The 11,573-nt window shown below is 38.8% G+C and overlaps 1 long non-coding RNA gene across 1 annotated transcript; it reads right to left on the bottom strand.

Annotated features, from left to right (window-relative positions):
* Window positions 1-3,263: 3,263 nt before the first annotated feature.
* LOC133555683 (uncharacterized) lies at window positions 3,264-8,933 on the bottom strand. Its single transcript, XR_009807371.1, has 6 exons — window positions 8,484-8,933; window positions 7,489-7,566; window positions 6,878-6,955; window positions 6,268-6,345; window positions 3,618-3,689; window positions 3,264-3,501 (listed from the first exon to the last, which is right to left on the bottom strand). It is a non-coding gene; the product is annotated as an uncharacterized LOC133555683 (long non-coding RNA).
* Between the last annotated feature and the right edge of the window lie 2,640 nt (window positions 8,934-11,573).

Raw genomic sequence — 11,573 nt, 5'->3', positions numbered from 1 at the left:
CGATTGCAGCTATTTGGGATACAACACATCTCAGACGGAAAGAAAACTTTCAAATGTCTGGGTCAGCTGTGAATCTATTCGCCGAAAAACTTCGTCCCTTCCTCCCGTGGATGTGATTGTGATAGCCAACGTGTGACTACAAATATTGCTTTATGGATATGACTGTGAAATGGCCAGGCAGCGTGATGCCCGCATCCTCGCTAACTCCGCCATTAGTGCGCAGCTGAAAGATGGAACCATCTCCTCGTGTCCCAAACTGTTTATCACATTGTCTACTTTTTCATGTCTAATAAAGATTTGATTAATTTATGATGTCTCAGGTGTGATTCACTACAACAGACACACTGGATTCTAGTTTGTTGAAATACCACAACACTGGATATTGTTCAAAGGAAATACATTTTAATTTAAAAACTTGCACACAAAACACAGCAAACAAATTTAAATGCACAGCAAACTATTTACAATATAGCTCTTTTAAAAAACTTCAAAGTGAAGTAAAGTCATCTACTGGAGAGCAGATGGACGCCTTTTTTTTTCTTTTTTTTCTCTCCGCGTGTGGACACTGTCAGAATAATTGTTATCACACAACTTGTTTGCTTTGAGTTCAGGTTGCCCTGCGGCCTGTGTTTATGATCCACTGGTGCTTACAAAGCTGTCTTTGATCTTATCAAGCTTCCACTGTGTGCGATGTAATGCGCCGTAGAGGTGTCGATTTCTCAGATCGTGGACAGTCACAGGAAGGACCTTATCAGGACCCGAAATCTACAAGCAGAGAGGGGGCAGACCTGACACCGCTCCAAACATTTTTTTGTTTGAACTCTTTATGACCCGGTGCAACAACAGTTTATGACCCCACCCCTTAGAAGCAAATGCAGCTATGTAATCAGGAAATGTCCAAATAAATGAGGAGGCGTGTGGAGCTTGTTCCTCAAAGCGGCGGGGTGACACTGTACGAGGGTGGAGGTCGACGCGCTTTCCTCATGAGCTAAATTGAACCCTGTCTCTGTTTGATTCCTTGCTTATTGTCTTGTTTAATAGATAGTTCGGTGTTTGAACCTGACATACACGGATAAGGTTAGGTGTGATTTACCCTGGAAAACCTAGTGTAAACAGGGCCTAAAGGTAATAGAAAGTAAACGTGTCTTGTTTTTAACGGCTGCATTGAGTTGTTTGCCTCCAGGTGAACATAATAACACGTGGAGAAGAAACAACCCACATGCTAATCGTAATTAACTTCAAAAGCACGCTGTTCATCAAAGCAAAGACACTTAGAATGAAAACACTTCTTAACGTGGAAAAAGACTTTGTACAGGAAAATATGTTCTCTGTCGCTCTCTCTCTGACACACACACACACACACAAACACACACACACACACACACACACACACACACACACACACACACACACACACACACACACACACTCACACACACACACACATACGTGTTTGGGTGACATATGAGGACTTATGACAAAAACGTGACATATGGGGACATGCCTTTCCAATGGTCCTACAGGCCTGGGAATCAGACGGTTAGTGAACCAGAATTTTAGAAACACAGTGGTCTATTGAGATTTTTGCAACTCTTTTGTTTTTTTCTGAACCTGATTTTTATGGTACATATGAGGACTTGTCAGGTTTAGGTGACAAATGAAGACCAGAGTGTTTAAGATTTCAAGTTTATGTGACATATGACGACCATGACGTCACAGAGTGTTTAAGATTTCAAGTTTATGTGACATATGATGACCATGACGTCACAGAGTGTTTAAGATTTCAAGTTTATGTGACATATGATGACCATGACGTCACAGAGTGTTTAAGATTTCAAGTTTATGTGACATATGATGACCATGACGTCACAGAGTGTTTAAGATTTCAAGTTTATGTGACATATGATGACCATGACGTCACAGAGTGTTTAAGATTTCAAGTTTATGTGACATATGACGACCATGACGTCACAGAGTGTTTAAGATTTCAGGTTCATGTGACATATGACGACCATGACGTCACAGAGTGTTTAAGATTTCAAGTTTATGTGACATATGATGACCATGACGTCACAGAGTGTTTAAGATTTCAGGTTCATGTGACATATGACAACCATGACGTCACAGAGTGTTTAAGATTTCAAGTTCATGTGACATATGACGACCATGACGTCACAGAGTGTTTAAGATTTCAAGTTCATGTGACATATGACGACCATGACGTCACAGAGTGTTTAAGATTTCAGGTTCATGTGACATATGACAACCATGACGTCACAGAGTGTTTAAGATTTCAAGTTTATGTGACATATGATGACCATGACGTCACAGAGTGTTTAAGATTTCAAGTTCATGTGACATATGACGACCATGACGTCACAGAGTGTTTAAGATTTCAGGTTCATGTGACATATGACAACCATGACGTCACAGAGTGTTTAAGATTTCAAGTTCATGTGACATATGATGACCATGACGTCACAGAGTGTTTAAGATTTCAGGTTCATGTGACATATGACAACCATGACGTCACAGAGTGTTTAAGATTTCAAGTTCATGTGACATATGACGACCATGACGTCACAGAGTGTTTAAGATTTCAGGTTCATGTGACATATGACAACCATGACGTCACAGAGTGTTTAAGATTTCAAGTTTATGTGACATATGATGACCATGACGTCACAGAGTGTTTAAGATTTCAGGTTCATGTGACATATGACAACCATGACGTCACAGAGTGTTTAAGATTTCAAGTTCATGTGACATATGACGACCATGACGTCACAGAGTGTTTAAGATTTCAGGTTCATGTGACATATGACAACCATGACGTCACAGAGTGTTTAAGATTTCAAGTTTATGTGACATATGATGACCATGACGTCACAGAGTGTTTAAGATTTCAGGTTCATGTGACATATGACAACCATGACGTCACAGAGTGTTTAAGATTTCAAGTTTATGTGACATATGATGACCATGACGTCACAGAGTGTTTAAGATTTCAGGTTCATGTGACTTATGAGGCTAATGACATCAGAGACTTAACAAAACCACCTGAGTTGGTTTAGTTGATGTGTTGTCATTTAAAAAAACAAATCCCAATCCCATACTACTGTAATCTAAAACCAAGAAGAGTTTAAAAGAAACATGGGTAAAAATGTAATTGTCGACTAAGTGTAACTGAATTGTTTTTGTGGATTTTGTCGCTAAGAATTATCTGGAATAAATACAAAACGCTTGCTGTTTATTTTGCTTTTTTAATTGCTGGTAACATATTCAAACTACCACAGAAGATGTGGGAAAACATTTTTTTTCCCTTTTTTTAATATAATTCTGTTATGGATGTAGTACTTGATGGCAAGCCAATCTCTGTCCTGTAGAGCTACTAGTTCTTTATGGATGCAGGCTTCACAATCTTTTTTACCTGGTACTTTGTTGGCAGTTACAAAATGCAACATGTGTCATTCAACTGCTTCCACTTCTTCCCCTTTGCAGCTGTCATAAAGGAGACAAAATACAATTTTTTACTGAAGGAATAATGACTATAACACAGTGAAAAGGGGCAAAACTTAATATAATATTCTAGTAAATGATGTGGATTATTTATTTACCCCGCTTTGGAGTGGACCAAGTGGAAGAAGCTTGAGACATACCCACTTCCAGCGATTTGTCCTGCTGTCAATCTGAAAGGAAGAATTAGAAAACTGTAAAAGTAAACATTTAACATATTGTGCTTTGTGAAGCAGCGGAGTATATGTGTTGTCCGTCTATTTATGAATAATGCAGACGAGGAGTGTTGGCTGACTTCTTAACGTTTACTTTCAGAGCGTGCATATCACAACATACAAGATGCCGTCATGGCGACACAACCTATCCCGGGCTACCGCACATGCTCGTCACTCCTGTTGCATGCTGGGTAGGGTAGTTCTTTTTTCCCCTGGCTCATAACATTACAATATAGTACCATGTATATGCGTTCAGTTTATCAAAGCACCAAGCAAACAGATATGGTCATAATTATTTTAAGTGCACTACGCAGAATAAACACAACATTATTAATATTGCTACTAAGGATAATTTGATCAAAAATTCCCTAAAACAGCCCACTACCTATAATATAGGTTTTTTAAACATAAGATCCCTGATAAAAAAAAAATGTTTCTGCTGTTACCTCAGAAATTGCCTGTTCAGATGTTATGATTGTGGCTCAGAGTTTTGTATGTAGATTATATTTATTTTCCATAACAAACAGGATAACTTAAATACCCTGGCAGTGGTAGTAATAAGCTTAAATGTTTGTATTTACATTTTTTGAGTTGATTTTCATAAAATTTGCTATTTAACTGCTACTGTTTAACAAGGACTGATTTAAATTGTGTTTGCACAACAAATGTTTTGGCGCTTTTGTTCATGTGGAAGAATATTCCAATAAAGGTGCACTACACACTACTTTTGAATTCATTATTGGGCTTTGCGTATACAATGCATTTAATCGCGATTAATAAGAGAAATAGTGTGATTAACTTCGATTAAAAATTTTAATCATTGCCCAGCCCTAATATATATACAAACCCCGTTTCCATAAAAGTTGGGAAATTGTGTTAGATGTAAATATAAACTGAATACAATGATTTGCAAATCCTTTTCAACCCATATTCAATTGAATATGCTACAAAGACAACATATTTGATGTTCAAACTCAAACTTTTTTTTTTTGCAAATAATAATTAACTTTGAATTTCATGGCTGCAACACGTGCCAAAGTAGTTGGGAAAGGGCATGTTCACCACTGTGTTACATCACATTTTCTTTTAACAACACTCAATAAACGTTTGGGAACTGAGGAAACTAATTGTTGAAGCTTTGAAAGTGGAATTCTTTACCATTCTTGCTTGATGTACAGCTTAAGTTGTCGTGTTTTACGCTTCATAATGCGCTACACATTTTCGATGGGAGACATGTCTGGACTGCAGGCGGGCCAGGAAAGTACCCGCACTCTTTTACTAGGAAGACACGCTGTTATAACACGTGGCTTGGCATTGTTTTGCTGAAATAAGCAGGGGCGTCCATGATAATGTTGCTTGGATGACAACATATGTTGCTCCAAAACCTGTATGGACCATTCAGCATTAATGGTGCCTTCTCAGATGTGTAAGTTACCCATGCTTTGGGCACTAATACACCCCCATACCATCACACATGCTGGCTTTTGAACTTTGCGCCGGATGGTTATTTTCCTCTTTGTTCCGGAGAACACCACGTCCACAATTTCCATATATAATTTGAAATGTGGACTCGTCAGACCACAGAACACTTTTCCACTTTGCATCAGTCCATCTTAGATGAGCTCGGGCCCAGCGAAGCCCGCGGCGTTCCTGGGTGTTGTTGATAAATGGCATTTGCTTTGCATAGTAGAGTTTTAACTTGCATTTACAGATGTAGCGACCAACTGTAGTAACTGACAGTGGTTTTCTGAAGTATTTCTGAGCCCATGTGGTGATATCTTTTATACACAGATGTCGGTTTTTAATGCAGTACATCGCTTACGTGCAGTGATTTCTCCAGATTCTCTGAACCTTTTGATAATTTTACGGACCGTAGATGGTAAAATCCCTAAATTCTTTGCAAAAAAAATGTTTAGCAGTTTTAACATCAAATATGTTGTCTTTGTAGCATATTCAACAGAATTGGGGTTGAAAATTCTTTGCAAATCATTGTATCCTGTTTATATGTACATCTAACACAATTTCCCAACTCATATGGAAACGGGGTTTGAATGTATTTATATATATATAGCCTATTATTTGCACACTATTTACAAGTTATGTACCAAAAACACGACCACCGAAAAAATACTTTGATCAATGAAAACAGCGCTGCAGAAACCGGCTGTAAACAAGAGGCACTGCATTTTCTGAATTGAAACACTCATTTTAAAGCTTTGACATTAACATTTTAACACACACTACTCTGGTTCAGAAAATATGAGGACCTTATATGAAACACACCTAGGTCTTTCTTGGTTCAAACAATATGAGGACATGACGAGTGCTCACAAGTAGAATTTATGTTGTTGACTTGTAACATCTCCTGTTTTGCTAAACATGAGTTCCAAACTCCCCACTGACTAACATGGATGTACCCTTACGAAAATGTTGTCATATAAACTGATCTGTGAGAGATTAAAATTAATAAATGTCTTTCAAAATATAGGTTGGGTCAAATTTAGAGCAGATATAGTAAAAATAGACATGTAATAACCTGTTGGAGGGATGAAGTCGGTTTATGGCTGTCATCTGAATCTAGAGAATGTTGAGATAGAACCTCAACAGTTGGTTTCTGCAACAAAACACAAAAATATAATGTCATAACTAATTAATTATAACATTCTCACCACTTTTTGTTGATAAAAATCTGAGCATACAATGCCAGATAAAGGGTAAAGATTATTACAGAGTTTCAGCTCTTAGACAATTCATTAAGAATGTAACACACACAAAAATCTGGTTCAGAAAATATGAGGACCTGAATTGAGACACTCATTTTAAAGCTTTGACATTAACATTGTAACACACATTTTCTGGTTCAGAAAATATGAGGACCTTATATGAAACACACCTAAGTCTTTCTTGCTTCAAACAATATAAGGACATGACGAGTGCTCACATGTAGAATTTATGTTGTTGACTTGTAACATCTCCTGTTTTGCTAAACATGAGTTCTAAACTTTCTACTGACTAACATGGATGTACCCTTGCGAAAAAGTTGTCATATAAACTGATCTGTGAGAGATTAAAATAAATAAATGTCTTTCAAAATATAGGTTGGGTCAAATTTAGAGCAGATATAGTAAAAATAGACATGTAATAACCTGTTGGAGGGATGAAGTCAGTTAATGGCTCACATCTGAATCTGGAGAATGTTGAGATGGAACCTCAACAGTTGGTTTCTGCAACAAAACACAAAAATATAATGTCAGAACTAATTAATTATAACATTATCAGCACTTTTTGTTGATAAAACTCTGAGCATACAATGCCAGATAAATAGAAAATATTATTACAGAGTTTCAGCTCTTAGACAATTAATTAAGAATATAAAACACACTAAAATCTGGTTGAGAAAATATGAGGACCTGAATTGAGACACTCATTTTAAAGCTTGGACATTAACATTGTAACACACACTAATCTGGTTTAGAAAATACGAGGACCTTATATGAAACACACCTAAGTCTTTCTTGGTTCAAACAATATAAGGACATGACGAGTGGTCACATGTAGAATGTATGTTGTTGACTTGTAACATCTCCTGTTTTGCTAAACATGAGTTCCAAACTCCTTACTGACTAACATGGATGTACCCTTACGAAAATGTTGTCATATAAACTGATCTGTGAGAGATTAAAATTAATAAATGTCTTTCAAAATATAGGTTGGGTCACATTTAGAGCAGATATAGTAAAAATAGACTTGTAATAACCTGTTGGAGGGATGAAGTCGGTTTATCGCTCACATCTGAATCTGGAGAATGTTGAGATAGAACCCCAACAGTTGGTGTCTGCAACAAAACACAAAAATATAATGTCAGAACTAATTAATTATAACATTAACAACCACTTTTGGTTGATAATATTCTGAGCATATAATTCTACATGAACAGTAAAGATTATTATAGCGTTTTAGCTCTTAGACTATTATTTAAGAAAGTAACATTCACTAAAATGTGGTTCAGAAAATATGAGGACCTGGATTGAAACACTCATTTTAAAGCTTTGAATTAAACATTGTAACACACACTAATGTGGTTCAGAAAAATATGAGGACCTTATATGAAACACACTGAAGTCTTTTTTAGTTCAAACAATATGAGTACATGACAAGTGATCACATATAGAATTCATGTTGCTGACCTGTAACATCTCCTGTTTTGCTAAACATGAGTTGTAAATTCCACAGACTAACATGGAAGTACGCTTAAAACATTTTTGTCATACAAACTGATCTGTGAGAGGTTAAAAGGATTAAATGTCTTTTGAAGTATAGGTTGTGTCAAGTTTTTAGCAGATATAGGGCAGCACGGTGGGACACGGGTTAGTGCATGTGCGTCACAAATCGAAGGTCCTGAGTAGTCCTGAGTTAAATCCTGGGCTCGTGATCTTTCTGTGTGGAGTTTGCATGTTCTCCCCGTGACTGCGTGGGTTCCCTCCGGGTACTCCGGCTTCATCTTACCTCCAAAGACATGCACCTGGGGATAGGTTGATTGGCAACACTAAATTGGCCCTAGTGTGTGAATGTGAGTGTAAATGTTGTCTATTTGTGTTGGCCGTGTAATGAGGTGGCGACTTGTCCAGGGTGTACTCCGCCTTCCGCCCGAATGCAGCTCAGATAGGCTCAAGCACACCCCGCCAACCCAAAAAAGGGACAGGTAGTAGAAAATGGATGGATGGATGGATAGTAAAATAGTCAAGTAATAACCTGTTGGAGGGATGAAGTCGGTTTATCGCTCACATGAATCTGGAGAATGTTGAGATAGAACATCAACAGTTGGTGTCTGCAACAAAACACATAAAAATAATGTTAGAACTTATTAATTATAACATTATCAGCACTTTTTGTTGTTAACATTATGAGCATATAATGCCAGATAAATAGTAAAGATAATTATAGAGGGTTTCTGTCTCTTGTCCCGCTCATGTCTTGAGATGAACTTCCCTCGGTACTCGACCACAAAAGAACCTTTTTAAATTGATGCAAGAGCAAATACACCATATCCTGATAAAACAGTTTATCAATTAACAATGTTTGGAATATCTGTTTTAAAAAGGAATAATAATAGTCGTTACTTGACTAAAAATTCAATTACAAACAGAATTACTCTTTCATAAATGTAAATAATTATTAAATTAAGTACAAACCCCGTTTCCATATGAGTTGGGAAATTGTGTTAGATGTAAATATAAACAGAATACAATGATTTGCACATCATTTTCAAGCCATATTCAGTTGAATATGCTACAAAGACAACATATTTGATGTTCAAACTGATAAACATTTTTTTGGTGCAAATAATCATTAACTTTAGAATTTGATGCCAGCAACACGCAACAAACAAGTTGGGAAAGGTGGCAATAAATACTGATAAAGTTAAGAAATGCTCATCAAACACTTATTTGGGACATCCCACAGGTGTGAAGGCTAATTTGGAACAGGTGGGTGCCATGATTGGCTATAAAAACAGCTTCCCAAAAAATGCTCAGTCTTTCACAGGAAAGGATGGGGCGAGGTACACCCCTTTGTCCACAACTGTGTGAGCAAATAGTCAAACAGTTTAAGAACAACCTTTCTCAAAGTGCAATTGCAAGAAATTTAGGGATTTCAACATCTACACTCCATGATATCATCAAAAGGTTCAGAGAATCTGGAGAAATCACTCCACGTAAGCGGCATGTCTGGAAACTAACATTGAATAACCGTGACCTTCCATCCCTCAGACGGCACTGTATCAAAAACCGACATCAATCTCTAAAGGATATCACCACATGAGTTCAGGAACACTTCAGAAAACCACTGTCACTAAATACAGTTTGTTTTTATATCTGTAAGTGCAAGTTAAATATCTATTATGCAAAGCGAAAGCCATTTATCAACAACATCCAGAAACGCCGCCGGCTTCTCTGGGCCCGAGATCATCTAAGATGGACTGATGCAAATTGGAAAAGTGTTCTGTGGTCTGACGAGTCCACATTTCAAATTGTTTACGGAAATATTCAACATGGTGTCATCCGGATCAAAGGGGAAGCGAACCATCCAGACTGTTATCGACGCAAAGTTGAAAAGCCAGCATCTGTGATGGTATGGGGATGCATTAGTGCCCAAGGCATGGGTAACTTACACATCTGTAAGTTACCCATCTGTTTGGAACAACATTTGCTGCGATTTAAGCGCCGACTTTTTCATGTACGCCCCGGCTTATTTCAGCAAGACAATGCCAAGCCACATTCAGCACGTGTTCAGCTTCATAAAAAAAGAGTGCAGGTACTTTCCTGGCCGGCCTGCAGTCCTATCAAAAATGTGTGGTGCATTATGAAGCGTAAAATACGACAGAGGAGACCCCGGACTGTTGAACGACTGAAGCTCTACATAAAACAAAAATGGGAAAGAATTCCACCATCCAAGCTTCAACAATTAGTTTCCTCAGTTCCCAAACGGTTAATGAGTGTTGTTAAAAGAAAAGGTGATGTAACACAGTGGTGAACATGCCCTCTCCCAACTACTTTGGCACGTATTGCAGCCATGAAATTCTAAGTTAATTATTATTTGTAAAAAAAATTATTCCGTTTGGACTTGTCCAGGGTGTACCCCGCCTTCCGCCCGATTGTAGCTGAGATAGGCGCCAGTGCCCCCCGCGACCCCACAAGGGAATAAGAGGTGGATGGATGGATGGATTTACATCTAACACAATTTCCCAACTCATATGGAAACGGGGTTTGTAATTAATGTGTTACTTGAAAAAGAAAAGTTTTAAATATCTAGCATATGCAGTTGAGAGACATTTCATGAGAGCAGAGTGTGTGTGTGCCTTTAAAAAGCTGTGCCTTTTGCCAAGTGACGTGGGACTTCAGCGCCCAGACATAGCAGAATAGTTCAGCTGTATTTTTTAGCTTAGCAGTGGCAGTTAAGATAGTTCTGTTGAATGTTTTTGTTCGCGTGTGGATGAGGCCTCTTTCTATTTGATATCGTGTTCGTAATTACTTCCGGGGGTTGCTTTCATTAGTAAAAAGATATTACCTGCACTAACCCTTTTGTGCTTCTAACGCTGTCTTGTTGACATACAATCACATCAAAAGTAGCATGCCACATTACATAAAACGCATCGTAACAGCGTTGTAGCGTACATAAAAGTTATTAGATTACTCGTTACCGGTAAAAGTAACAGCATTAGTAACATCGTTTTCATATACCGCTGTTATACCATCCATCCATCCATCCATCATCTTCCGCTTTTCCGAGGTGGGGTCGCGGGGGTAGCAGCCTAAGCAGGGAAGCCCAGACTTCCCTCTCCCCAGCCACTTCGTCTAGCTCTTCCCGGGGGATCCCGAGGCGTTCCCAGGCCAGCCGGGAGACATAGTCTTCCCAACGTGTCCTGGGTCTTCCCCGTGGCCTCCTACCGGTTGGACGTGCCCTAAACACCTCCCTAGGGAGGCGTTCGGGTGGCATCCTGACCAGATGCCCGAACCACCTCATCTGGCTCCTCTCGATGTGAAGGAGCAGCGGCTTTACTTTGAGTTCCTCCCGGATGGCAGAGCTTCTCACCCTATCTCTAAAGGAGAGCCCCGCCACACGGCGGAGGAAACTCATTTCGGCTGCTTGTACCCGTGATCTTGTCCTTTCGGTCATGACCCAAAGCTCATGACCATAGGTGAGGATGGGAACGTAGATCGACCGGTAAATTGAGAGCTTTGCCTTCCGGCTCAGCTCCTTCTTCACCACAACGGATCGATACAACGTCCGCATTACTGTAGACGCCGCACCGATCCACCTGTCGATCTCACCATCCACTCTTCC

Source organism: Nerophis ophidion, linkage group LG07 (assembly GCF_033978795.1).
Source record: "Nerophis ophidion isolate RoL-2023_Sa linkage group LG07, RoL_Noph_v1.0, whole genome shotgun sequence".
Taxonomy (NCBI): Eukaryota; Metazoa; Chordata; class Actinopteri; order Syngnathiformes; family Syngnathidae; genus Nerophis; species Nerophis ophidion.
The sequence above is the reverse complement of the archived record's forward strand: the minus strand, read 5'-3'. Positions and strand labels throughout refer to the sequence as shown.